Genomic DNA, 9,371 nt, shown 5'->3' with positions numbered 1-9,371 from the left:
GGGCCTGGCCTGGTAGACCTGACGGCCGCTGCCGAGGGCGTGGTAGACCTGACGGCAGCTGCCGAAGGCGTGGTAGACCTGACGGCCTCTGCCGAGGGCCTGGTAGACCTGACGGCCGCTGCCGAGGGCGTGGTAGACCTGACGGCCGCTGCCGAAGGCGTGGTAGACCTGACGGCCTCTGCCGAGGTCCTGGGAGACCTGACGGCCGCTGCCGAGGCCGTGGTAGACCTGACGGCCGCTGCCGAGGCCGTGGTAGACCTGACGGCCGCTGCCGAGGGCCTGGTAGACCTGACGGCCACTGCCGAGGGACTGGTAGACCTGACGGCCGCTGCCGAGGGCGTGGTAGACCTGACGGCCTCTGCCGAGGTCCTGGTAGACCTGACGGCCGCTGCCGAGGGCGTGGTAGACCTGACGGCCTCTGCCGAGGGCCTGGTAGACCTGACGGCCGCTGCCGAGGGCGTGGTAGACCTGACGGCCGCTGCCGAGGTCCTGGTAGACCTCACGGCCGCTGCCGAGGGCGTGGTAGACGTGACGGCCGCTGCCGAGGGCGTGGTAGACCTGACGGCCGCTGCCGAGGGCGTGGTAGACCTGACGGCCGCTGCCGAGGGCCTGGTAGACCTGACGGCCGCTGCCGAGGGCGTGGTAGACCTGACGGCAGCTGCCGAGGGCCTGGTAGACCTGACGGCCTCTGCCGAGGGCCTGGTAGACCTGACGGAGGCTGCCGAGGGCGTGGTAGACCTGACGGCCGATGCCGAGAGCGTGGTAGACCTGACGGCCTCTGCCGAGGGCCTGGTAGACCTGACGGCCGCTGCCGAGGGCGTGGTAGACCTGACGGCCGCTGCCGAGGGCGTGGTAGACCTGACGGCCGCTGCCGAGGGCGTGGTAGACCTGACGGCCGCTGCCGAGGGTGCGGTAGACCTGAGGTCTGCTGCCAAAAGCCTGGTAGACCTGAGGTCCGTTGCAGGGGGCCTGGTAGACCTGACGGACTGTGTCGGAGCACCTGGGTAAGGCGCCGGGCCCCCCCCGCGCGGTGCCAGGACGACGTGGTGACCGGCCGCGGACCTTCACATGCGATACTCTCTCCCCCAACACCCCGTTGTTTTCATCCACCACGTTCCCTGAACGTGAGCAAATCTGGTCCAAGGTCCACCCTGTCCAGCTGGTCGGTAGGCCGAACACACATACACAGGCCCTCCCCCCACACAAGACCACCACTCCCAGGTATCCACACCAGCTGCACCGGAGTACTTTTGGGGTGCACAGGCCTTTTCAGCTGCAGGAGCACAGCAGTCTCAGGAGAGGCCTAACTGAGTAGAAGCCTTTTCCCAGGCCCCAGTTTCAAAAGTCTTATGACAAAGGAAAAAAAACCCACAAACTTCCTAGTAAACTCCTGGGGCTGAAATCTGTTTGTAGGACGAACAGGCACACACACACAGGCCCTCCCCCCACACAAGACCACCACTTCCAGGTATCCACACCAGCTGCTCCGGAGCACTTTTGGGGTGCAGAGGCCTTTTCAGCTGCAGGAGCAGAGCTGGCTGAGCAGAGGCCTAACTGAGTAGAAGCCTTTTCCCAGGCCCCAGTTTAAAAAGTCCTGAAGAAAAAAAAAAAAAAAAAACCCCAAACTTCCTAGTAAACTCCCGGGGCTGAAATCTGTTTGTAGGCCGAACAGGCACACACAGCCCCCCCCCCCCCCCCCCCCACCCCAAACACAACCCCCCCACCCACTCCCTGGCTGCCCGACGAGCTACTGTGTTGCACTTTTGGGGTGCAGAGGACTCTGCAGCTGCAGGAGCAGAGCTGGCTGAACAGAGGCCTAACTGAGTAGAAGCCTTTTCCCAGGCCCCAGTTTAAAAAGTCTTTCGACAGAGAAAAAAACCCCGCAAACTTCCTAGTAAGCTCCTGTTGCTGAAAGCTGGTCGGTAGGCCGAACACACGTAGACACAGGCCCTCCCCCCACACAAGACCCCCACTCCCAGGTAGCCACACGAGCCTCTCCGGAGCACTTTTGGGGTGCAGAGGCCTTTTCAGCTGCAGGAGCAGAGCTGGCTGAGCAGAGGCCTAACTGAGTAGAAGCCTTTTCCCAGCCCCCAGTTTAAAAAGTCCTGAAAAAAAAAAAAAATCCAAACTTCCTAGTAAACTCCCGGGGCTGAAATCTGTTTGTAGGCCGAACAGGCACACACAGTCCCCCCCACAAACACAACCCCCCCACTCCCAGTCTGCCCCACGAGCTACTGTGTTGCACTTTTGGGATGCAGAGGCCTCTGCAGCTGCAGGAGCAGAGCAGCCTGAGCAGAGGCCTAACTGAGTAGAAGCCTTTTCCCAGGCCCCAGTTCAAAAGTCCTGAAGAAAAAAAAAAATGGAAACTTCCTAGTAACCTCCCGGGGCTGAAATCTGTTTGTAGGCCGAACAGGCACACACAGCCCCTCCACAAACACAACCCCCCCACTCCCAGGCTGCCCGACTAGCTACTGTGTTGCACTTTTGGGGTGCAGAGGCCTTTTCAGCTGCAGGAGCAGAGCAGCCTGAGCAGAGGCCTAACTGAGTAGAAGCCTTTTCCCAGGCCCCAGTTCAAAAGTCCTGAAGATAAAAAAAAAAAACCCAAACTTCCTAGTAAACTCCCGGGGCTGAGATCTGTTTGTAGGCCGAACAGGCACACACACACAGGCCCTCCCCCCACACAAGACCACCACTCCCAGGTATCCACACTAGCTGCTCCGGAGCACTTTTCGGGTGCAGAGGCCTTTTCAGCTGCAGGAGCAGAGCAGCCTGAGCAGAGGCCTAAAGGAGTTGGAGCCTTCCCTGGGCCCCAGTTTAAAAAGTCTTACGACAAAGGAAAAAATAAAACCTAAACTTCCTAGTAAACTCCCGGGGCTGAAAGCTGGTCGGTAGGCCGAACAGGCACACACAGCCCCACACACCCCCACAAACACAACCCCCCCACTCCCAGGCTGCCCGACTAGCTACTGTGTTGCACTTTTGGGGTGCAGAGGCCTTTTCAGCTGCAGGAGCAGAGCAGCCTGAGCAGAGGCCTAACTGAGTAGAAGCCTTTCCCCGGGCCCCAGTTTAAAAAGTCTTATGACAAAGGAAAAAAACCCCACAAACTTCCAAGTAAACTCCCGGGGCTGAAATCTGTTTGTAGGCCGAACAGGCACACACAGCCCCCCCACAAACACAACCCCCCCACTCCCAGGCTGCCCCACGAGATACTGTGTTGCACTTTTGGGATGCAGAGGCCTCTGCAGCTGCAGGAGCAGAGCTGGCTGAGCAGAGGCCTAACTGAGTAGAAGCCTTTTCCCAGGCCCCAGTTCAAAAGTCCTGAAGAAAAAAAAAAAAACCCCAAACTTCCTAGTAACCTCCCGGGGGTGAAATCTGTTTGTAGGCCGAACAGGCACACACAGCCCCTCCACAAACACAACCCCCCCACTCCCAGGCTGCCCGACGAGCTACTGTGTTGCACTTTTGGGGTGCAGAGGCCTTTTCAGCTACAGGAGCAGAGCAGCCTGAGCAGAGGCATAAAGGAGTAGGAGCCTTCCCTGGGCCCCAGTTTAAAAAGTCTTATGACAAAGGAAAAAAAAAAACCCCAAAACTTCCTAGTAAACTCCCAGGGCTGAAAGCTGGTCGGTAGGCCGAACAGGCACACACAGCCCCCCCACAAACACAACCCCCCCACTCCCAGGCTGCCCGACTAGCTACTGTGTTGCACTTTTGGGGTGCAGAGGCCTTTTCAGCTGCAGGAGCAGAGCTGGCTGAGCAGAGGCCTAACTGAGTAGAAGCCTTTTCCCAGGCCCCAGTTTAAAAAGTCTTATGACAAAGGAAAAAAAAAACACAAACTTCCAAGTAAACTCCCCGGGGCTGAAATCTGTTTGTAGGCCGAACAGGCACACACAGCCCCCCCACAAACACAACCCCCCCACTCCCAGGCTGCCCCACGAGCTACTGTGTTGCACTTTTGGGGTGCAGAGGCCTCTGCAGCTGCAGGAGCAGAGCTGGCTGAGCAGAGGCCTAACTGAGTAGAAGCCTTTTCCCAGGCCCCAGTTTAAAAGGTCCTGGAAAAAAAAAAAAAAATGGAAACTTCCTAGTAACCTCCCGGGGCTGAAATCTGTTTGTAGGCCGAACAGGCACACACAGCCCCTCCACAAACACAACCCCCCCACTCCCAGGCTGCCCCACGAGCTACTGTGTTGCACTTTTGGGGTGCAGAGGCCTTTTCAGCTGCAGGAGCAGAGCTGGCTGAGCAGAGGCCTAACTGAGTAGAAGCCTTTTCCCAGGCCCCAGTTCAAAAGTCCTGAAGAAAAAAAAAAAAACCCCAAACTTCCTAGTAAACTCCCGGGGCGGAAATCTGTTTGTAGGCCGAACAGGCACACACAGCCCCTCCACAAACACAACCCCCCCACTCCCAGGCTGCCCGACTAGCTACTGTGTTGCACTTTTGGGGTGCAGAGGCCTTTTCAGCTGCAGGAGCAGAGCAGCCTGAGCAGAGGCCTAACTGAGTAGAAGCCTTTTCACAGGCCCCAGTTTAAAAAGTCTTATGACAAAGGAAAAAAAAAACCACAAACTTCCAAGTAAACTCCCGGGGCTGAAATCTGTTTGTAGGCCGAACAGGCACACACAGCCCCCCCCACAAACACAACCCCCCCACTCCCAGGCTGCCCAACGTGCTACTGTGTTGCACTTTTGGGATGCAGAAGCCTCTGCAGCTGCAGGAGCAGAGCTGGCTGAGCAGAGGCCTAACTGAGTAGAAGCCTTTTCCCAGGCCCCAGTTTAAAAAGTCCTGAAGAAAAAAAAAAAAAATCAAAACTTCCTAGTAAACTCCCGGGGCTGAAATCTGTTTGTAGGCCGAACAGGCACACACAGCCCCCCCCCCCAAACACAACCCCCCCACTCCCAGGCTGCCCGACGAGCTACTGTGGTGCACTTTTGGGGTGCAGAGGCCTTTTCAGCTGCAGGAGCAGAGCAGCCTGAGCAGAGGCATAAAGGAGTAGGAGCCTTCCCTGGGCCCCAGTTTAAAAAGTCTTATGACAAAGGAAAAAAAAAAACCCCAAAACATCCTAGTAAACTCCCGGGGCTGAAAGCTGGTCGGTAGGCCGAACAGGCACACACAGCCCCTCCACAAACACACCACCCCCACTCCCAGGCTGCCGCAAGAGCTACTGTGTTGCACTTTTGGGGTGCAGAGGCCTTTTCAGCTGCAGGAGCAGAGCTGGCTGAGCAGAGGCCTAACTGAGTAGAAGCCTTTTCCCAGGCCCCAGTTTAAAAAGTCTTATGACAAAGGAAAAAAAACCCACAAACTTCCAAGTAAACTCCCGGGGCTGAAATCTGTTTGTAGGCCGAACAGGCACACACAGCCCCCCCCACAAACACAACCCCCCCACTCCCAGGCTGCCCGACTAGCTACTGTGTTGCACTTTTGGGGTGCAGAGGCCTCTGCAGCTGCAGGAGCAGAGCTGGCTGAGCAGAGGCCTAACTGAGTAGAAGCCTTTTCCCAGGCCCCAGTTTAAAAGGTCCTGAAAAAAAAAAAAAAATGGAAAATTCCTAGTAACCTCCCGGGGCTGAAATCTGTTTGTAGGCCGAACAGGCACACACAGCCCCTCCACAAACACAACCCCCGCACTCCCAGGCTGCCCGACGAGCTACTGTGTTGCACTTTTGGGGTGCAGAGGCCTTTTCAGCTGCAGGAGCAGAGCTGGCTGAGCAGAGGCCTAACTGAGTAGAAGCCTTTTCACAGGCCCCAGTTTAAAAGGTCCTGAAAAAAAAAAAAAAAATGGAAACTTCCTAGTAACCTCCCGGGGATGAAATCTGTTTGTAGGCCGAACAGGCACACACACACAGGCCCTCCCCCCACACAAGACCACCACTCCCAGGTATCCACACTAGCTGGTCCGGAGCACTTTTGGGGTGCAGAGGCCTTTTCAGCTGCAGGAGCAGAGCTGGCTGAGCAGAGGCCTAACTGAGTAGAAGCCTTTTCCCAGGCCCCAGTTCAAAAGTCCTGAAGAAAAAAAAAAAACCCCAAACTTCCTAGGAAACTCCCGGGGCTGAAAGCTGGTCGGTAGGCCGAACAGGCACACACAGCCCCCCCACAAACACAACCCCCCCACTCCCAGGCTGCCCGACTAACTACTGTGTTGCACTTTTGGGGTGCAGAGGCCTTTTCAGCTGCAGGAGCAGAGCTGGCTGAGCAGAGGCCTAACTGAGTAGAAGCCTTTTCACAGGCCCCAGTTTAAAAAGTCTTATGACAAAGGAAAAAAAAACCACAAAATTCCAAGTAAACTCCCGGGGCTGAAATCTGTTTGTAGGCCGAACAGGCACACACAGCCCCCCCACAAACACAACCCACCCACTCCCAGGCTGCCCCACGAGCTACTGTGGTGCACATTTGGGATGCAGAAGCCTCTGCAGCTGCAGGAGCAGAGCTGTCTGAGCAGAGGCCTAACTGAGTAGAAGCCTTTTCCCAGGCCCCAGTTTAAAAAGTCCTGAAGAAAAAAAAAAAACCAACCCCAAACTTCCTAGTAAACTCCCGGGGCTGAAATCTGTTTGTAGGCCGAACAGGCACACACAGCCCCCCCCCACAAACACAACCCCCCCACTCCCAGGCTGCCCGACGAGCTACTGTGGTGCACTTTTGGGGTGCAGAGGCCTTTTCAGCTGCAGGAGCAGAGCAGCCTGAGCAGAGGCATAAAGGAGTAGGAGCCTTCCCTGGGCCCCAGTTTAAAAAGTCTTATGACAAAGGAAAAAAAAAAACACCAAAACTTCCTAGTAAACTCCCAGGGCTGAAAGCTGGTCGGTAGGCCGAACAGGCACACACAGCCCCCCCCCCAAACACAACCCACCCACTCCCAGGCTGCCCCACGAGCTACTGTGGTGCACTTTTGGGGTGCAGAGGCCTTTTCAGCTGCAGGAGCAGAGCAGCCTGAGCAGAGGCCTAACTGAGTAGAAGCCTTTTCACAGGCCCCAGTTTAAAAGGTCCTGAAAAAAAAAAAAAAAATGGAAACTTCCTAGTAACCTCCCGGGGATGAAATCTGTTTGTAGGCCGAACAGGCACACACACACAGGCCCTCCCCCCACACAAGACCACCACTCCCAGGTATCCACACTAGCTGGTCCGGAGCACTTTTGGGGTGCAGAGGCCTTTTCAGCTGCAGGAGCAGAGCTGGCTGAGCAGAGGCCTAACTGAGTAGAAGCCTTTTCCCAGGCCCCAGTTCAAAAGTCCTGAAGAAAAAAAAAAAACCCCAAACTTCCTAGGAAACTCCCGGGGCTGAAAGCTGGTCGGTAGGCCGAACAGGCACACACAGCCCCCCCACAAACACAACCCCCCCACTCCCAGGCTGCCCGACTAACTACTGTGTTGCACTTTTGGGGTGCAGAGGCCTTTTCAGCTGCAGGAGCAGAGCTGGCTGAGCAGAGGCCTAACTGAGTAGAAGCCTTTTCACAGGCCCCAGTTTAAAAAGTCTTATGACAAAGGAAAAAAAAACCACAAAATTCCAAGTAAACTCCCGGGGCTGAAATCTGTTTGTAGGCCGAACAGGCACACACAGCCCCCCCACAAACACAACCCACCCACTCCCAGGCTGCCCCACGAGCTACTGTGGTGCACATTTGGGATGCAGAAGCCTCTGCAGCTGCAGGAGCAGAGCTGTCTGAGCAGAGGCCTAACTGAGTAGAAGCCTTTTCCCAGGCCCCAGTTTAAAAAGTCCTGAAGAAAAAAAAAAAACCAACCCCAAACTTCCTAGTAAACTCCCGGGGCTGAAATCTGTTTGTAGGCCGAACAGGCACACACAGCCCCCCCCCACAAACACAACCCCCCCACTCCCAGGCTGCCCGACGAGCTACTGTGGTGCACTTTTGGGGTGCAGAGGCCTTTTCAGCTGCAGGAGCAGAGCAGCCTGAGCAGAGGCATAAAGGAGTAGGAGCCTTCCCTGGGCCCCAGTTTAAAAAGTCTTATGACAAAGGAAAAAAAAAAACACCAAAACTTCCTAGTAAACTCCCAGGGCTGAAAGCTGGTCGGTAGGCCGAACAGGCACACACAGCCCCCCCCCCAAACACAACCCACCCACTCCCAGGCTGCCCCACGAGCTACTGTGGTGCACTTTTGGGGTGCAGAGGCCTTTTCAGCTGCAGGAGCAGAGCAGCCTGAGCAGAGGCCTAACTGAGTAGAAGCCTTTTCACAGGCCCCAGTTTAAAAAGTCTTATGACAAAGGAAAAAAAAACCACAAACTTCCAAGTAAACTCCCGGGGCTGAAATCTGTTTGTAGGCCGAACAGGCACACACAGCCCCTCCACAAACACAACCCCCCCACTCCCAGGCTGCCCCACGAGCTACTGTGTTGCACTTTTGGGGTGCAGAGGCCTCTGCAGCTGCAGGAGCAGAGCAGCCTGAGCAGAGGCCTAAAGGAGTAGGAGCCTTTTCCCAGGCCCCACTGTAAAAAATCCTGAAGAAACAAAAAAAAATCCAAACTTCCTAGTAAACTCCCGGGGCTGAAATCTGTTTGTAGGCTGAACAGGCACACACACACAGGCCCTCCCCACACACAAGACCACCACTCCCAGGTATCCACACGAGCTGCTCCGGAGCACTTTTGGGGTGCAGAGGCCTTTTCAGCTGCAGGAGCAGAGCTGTCTGAGCAGAGGCCTAACTGAGTAGAAGCCTTTTCCCAGGCCCCAGTTTAAAAGGTCCTGAAAAAAAAAAAAACCCCAAACTTCCTAGTAAACTCCCGGGGCGGAAATCTGTTTGTAGGCCGAACAGGCACACACAGCCCCTCCACAAACACAACCCCCCCACTCCCAGGCTGCCCGACTAGCTACTGTGTTGCACTTTTGGGGTGCAGAGGCCTTTTCAGCTGCAGGAGCAGAGCAGCCTGAGCAGAGGCCTAACTGAGTAGAAGCCTTTTCACAGGCCCCAGTTTAAAAAGTCTTATGACAAAGGAAAAAAAAAACCACAAACTTCCAAGTAAACTCCCGGGGCTGAAATCTGTTTGTAGGCCGAACAGGCACACACAGCCCCCCCCACAAACACAACCCCCCCACTCCCAGGCTGCCCAACGAGCTACTGTGTTGCACTTTTGGGATGCAGAAGCCTCTGCAGCTGCAGGAGCAGAGCTGGCTGAGCAGAGGCCTAACTGAGTAGAAGCCTTTTCCCAGGCCCCAGTTTAAAAAGTCCTGAAGAAAAAAAAAAAAAATCAAAACTTCCTAGTAAACTCCCGGGGCTGAAATCTGTTTGTAGGCCGAACAGGCACACACAGCCCCCCCCCCCAAACACAACCCCCCCACTCCCAGGCTGCCCGACGAGCTACTGTGGTGCACTTTTGGGGTGCAGAGGCCTTTTCAGCTGCAGGAGCAGAGCAGCCTGAGCAGAGGCATAAAGGAGTAGGAGC

This window comes from Gallinula chloropus, assembly GCF_964237585.1.
Source record: "Gallinula chloropus genome assembly, chromosome: 33".
Lineage (NCBI taxonomy): Eukaryota > Metazoa > Chordata > Aves > Gruiformes > Rallidae > Gallinula > Gallinula chloropus.
This window is presented reverse-complemented; position numbering follows the sequence as displayed.